At 35.1% G+C, this 4,450-nt stretch overlaps 1 non-coding gene across 1 annotated transcript; it reads left to right on the top strand.

Annotated features, from left to right (window-relative positions):
• Positions 1–4,137: 4,137 nt before the first annotated feature.
• Positions 4,138–4,210, top strand: TRNAK-UUU (transfer RNA lysine (anticodon UUU)). Its single transcript has one exon. It is a non-coding gene; the product is annotated as a tRNA-Lys (tRNA).
• The last annotated feature ends 240 nt before the right edge of the window (positions 4,211–4,450 follow it).

Below are 4,450 nucleotides of genomic sequence, written 5' to 3'. Positions count from 1 at the left end.
TTTTGGAATATTGCAAATCAAGATATGAGCAATTATGGATATATCTTTTCATGGATATTGGTTTTATTGACCTGTGTAAATATCTAGGACTGAAATGGCAGAGTCTATGGGCAGTATTTGCCAACAAAGATCCGTCTAGTCAAGGCTATGGTTTTTCCAGTGGTCATGTATGGATGTGAGAGTTGGACTGTGAAGAAGGCTGAGTGCCGAAGAATTGATGCTTTTGAACTGTGGTGTTAGAAAAGACTCTTGAGAGTCCCTTGGACTGCAAGGAGATGGGATGCTGGGAAAGATTGAAGGCAGGAGGAGAATGGGATGACAGAGGATGAGATGGCTGGATGGCATCACTGACTCGATGGACTTGAGTTTGAGTGAACTCCGGGAGTTGGTGATGGACAGGGAGGCCTGGTATGCTGCAATTCATGGGGTCGCAAAGAGTCGGACACAACTCAGTGACTGAACTGACTAACTAATTGATGTGCAGTATATTATTAAATTTATAAGAAATGGGAGAACTATTTTTTTTCCCTCCCTCTTTTTTTTTTAAATTTTATTTTATTTTTAAACTTTACATAATTGTATTAGTTTTGCCAAATATCAAAATGAATCCACCACAGGTATACATGTGTACCCCATCCTGAACCCTCCTCCCTCCTCCCTCCCCATACCATCCCTCTGGGTCATCCCAGTGCACTAGCCCCAAGTATCCAGTATCGTGAGAACTATTTTTGTTGGTTGTATCATTTTACACTCCTACCTGTGGTTTATGAGAGTGTCAGTTGTTCCATATCCTAGCCAACATTTGTTACTGTCAGTCTTTTTCATTTTAACTGTTTTTATGGATGATGGAAGTAGTTCTTTGTGTTTTAGTTTGTATTTTTTAATGACTAATGATGTTGAGTATCTGTTCATGTATTTATTGGCTATTCACATATATTATTCTATAAATTATCCATTCAAATCTTTTGAACATTGAAAAAAGAAAGAATTACTTTCTAACTATTGAGTTATAAGAGTTGTTTATAATTTCTAGATAAACATTATTTGATATAATATATATAATATACATAACTTTTACATGTATATTCTTGTATGTATGTGCTATAATTATGCCTTATATATTTTAAGATATGCTTGTTTACCCTTAATTCTCCATGGTTATGCTTGTTTTAAAATAGGTAAAATAGGTGTTTTATGCGTTTCGTGTATATACTTAAGCCTTTAAACCATTTCGATTTTGTGTGAATTAAGATTAAGTGTTTTCTTTTTTGTTTGTTTATTTTGTTTTGTTTTTTTCCTCTCACACGCTAATAAAGTGATGCTTAAAATTCTCCAAGCCAGGCTTCAGCAATACATGAACTGTAAACTTCCAGATGTTCAAGCTGGTTTTAGAAAAGGCAGAGGAACCAGAGACCAAATTGCCAACATCCAATGGATCATCAAAAAAGCAAGAGAGTTCCAGAAAAACATCTATTTCTGCTTTATTGACTATGCCAAAGCCTTTGACTGTGTGGATCACAAGAAACTGTGGAAAATTCTTCAAGAGATGGGAATACCAGACCACCTGACTTGCCTCTTGAGAAAGCTGTATGCAGGTCAGGAAGCAATAGTTCGAAATGGACATGGAAAAACAGACTGGTTCCTAATAGGAAAAGGAGTACGTCAAGGCTGTATATAGTCACCCTGCTTATTTAACTTATATGCAGAGCACATCATGAGAAACGCTGGGCTGGAGGAAGCACAAGCTGGAATCAAGATTGCTGGGAAAAATATCAATAACCTCAGATATGCAGATTACACCACCCTTATGGCAGAAAACGAAGAACTAAAGAGCCTCTTGATGAAAGTGAAAGTGGAGAGTGAAAAAATTGGCTTAAAGTTCAACATTCAGAAACTAAGATCATGGCATCCGGTCCCATCACTTCATGGGAAATAGATGGGGAAACAGTGGAAACAGTGGCTGAATTTATTTTTCTGGGCTCCAAAATCACTGCAGATGGTGAATGTAGCCATGAAATTAAAAGACACTTACTCCTTGGAAGGAAAGTTATGACCAACCTAGACAGCATATTAAAAAGCAGAGACATTACTTTGTCAACAAAGGTCTGTCTAGTCAAGGCTATTGTTTTTCCAGTGGTCATGTATGGATGTGAGAGTTCGACTATAAAGAAAGCTAAGCGCCGAAGAATTGATGCTTTTGAACTGTGGTGTTGGAGAAGACTCTTGAGAGTCCCTTGGACTGCAAGGAGATCCACCCAGTCCATCCTAAAGGAGATCAGTCCTGGGTGTTCATTGGAAGGACTGATGTTGAAGCTGAAACTCCAATACTTTGGCCACTTGGTGTGAGGAACTGACTCTTTGGAAAAGACCCTGATGCTGGGAAAGATTGAGGGCAGGAGGAGAAGGGGACAACAGAGGATTAGATGGTTGGATGGCATCACCCACTCGATGGATATGGGCTTGGGTGGATTCTGGGTGTTGGTGATTGACAGGGAGGCCTGGCGTGCTGCGGTTCATGGGGTTGCAAAGAGCTGGACACGACAGCGACTGAAATGAATCTCATTTCACTTTGTTACCTTGCTACCTTTTGAAAATGCATTCCCCTCCCTCCCATTTTCTTGGCATCTTACTTTAAAATCAATTCATCTATATGTTTGTATATGGATATTCTGACTTGTTCCATTTATCTTTACATCTATCCTTAGGCCAATAATACATTGTTTTGATTATTATAATGTTATTGTAATTTTCAGAGTCTGGTAGTGTAAGTTATCCAGGTCTCGTTTTGTTTTGCATTTCTTTCACTATTCTCCATCATTTGTATGTCTATTTTTAAAATCAACTATTCAATGTCTGTAAACAACTTTTCTATAGAGATTTAACTGACTTTGTATATCACTTTTAAGAGATTTTACATCTTACTAATATTGGTTCTTCCAATCCATAAATGCATAATATTTCTCTATTTAAGCTTTTGCTAATTACTCTAATTCTCTGTAGTTTACAGTATAAAGGTGTTGCATATTTTTTTTATTTAAGGATTTTATGATTTGGAGATTAATGCAAATTATTTAAAATCTCATTTTCAATGTGTTTGCTGCAGGTATACAAAATGAAGTTGATTTTCGATACTAACTTTGTATATTAAGGAAATTACGAGAAATTATTTTTGTATTTAACCATTCATTGACTACTTTAAATTTTTATTTATTTAAACTTTAATAATTCTTAAAAATCTGATATTCCCTCTGATATCAATTCTCTTGGAGTCTAAAGAATTTCAATTGAATTCTTCATCATTTTGCTTTATTTGAAAATGTCTTAAGAAAAAACTCAATTATATTTTTACTTGATATGGAATTCTGGATTAACCATTAGTTGTTTATTTTTTTTTTCTCCTCTTTAGACTTTAAGTATGTTCTCCCACTGTTTTCTGTCTGTTCTTAATGGTTTCTGATGTCATATCTACTATCATTTGAACCATAATTCACCTGGATATAAAGTTATTGTTTTCTGGGTACTTTCAGCATTTTCTCCATCCTGATCTTTGGCTTTCAGCAGTTTGACTGTGATGATATGCCTAGGTATTATTCTTTACAAATTTATCTTGTTTGGGATTTACTGATCTTCTGGAACAGATAGATATGTTTTTCACTAGATTTGGCAAATTTTAGATTCCTTTCTTCAAAACATTTCTGCCCCAAACTTGCTTCTTTTTTTTTCTGAAACTCTAATTGCCTATATGCCTTGAAATTGCCCATAAATCACTGAGGCCCAGATTATATTTTTTCAGTCTTTTTTCTCTCTTTTTCAAGTTGGATTATTTCTATTGATCTATATTCAACCTCACTTAAATTTCTTCGTCATCTCCATTTTCCTACTTAATCCTAACCAGGAAATCTGTAGTTTAGATTTTATATTTTTCAGTTCTACCATTTCTATTTAGTTCCTTTTTATATTTTGTATTTCTATGCTGAGACTTCTTATCTTTTATTTCTTGAAAGTCTATTTCTCTTTATCTCATTTAGCATAGCTATACTAACTGTATTTAAAGTTATTGTCTGATAATTCCAACATCTAGTCATTTTAGGGTTGACATCTATTGATTTTCTTTTTCCTTTAAAATGTGTCACTGTTGCCCAGATAGCTCAGTCGGTAGAGCATCAGACTTTTAATCTGAGGGTCCAGGGTTCATGTCCCTGTTCGGGTGCTTTGCATTAGGGAAAAAAAAAAAATGTGTCACTGTTTCTGGCTCTTTGTACATGAAGTGACTTTGAGTTGAATTTGGGGCATTCTGAATTCATTGTGCAGATTCCAAATATTGTTATAGTATAATAAATAGTGTTGATGCTCTTTTTTTTTTATCCAAAAATTAACTCAGACTCAAATTAAACTCTAAATAAGCTGTAGTGACAGTGCCTCAGATCGTACATTGGGTCTTCAGATCTCA

Source organism: Bos javanicus, chromosome 1 (genome assembly GCF_032452875.1).
Source record: "Bos javanicus breed banteng chromosome 1, ARS-OSU_banteng_1.0, whole genome shotgun sequence".
Classification (NCBI taxonomy): Eukaryota; Metazoa; Chordata; class Mammalia; order Artiodactyla; family Bovidae; genus Bos; species Bos javanicus.
This window is presented reverse-complemented; position numbering and strand designations above follow the sequence as displayed.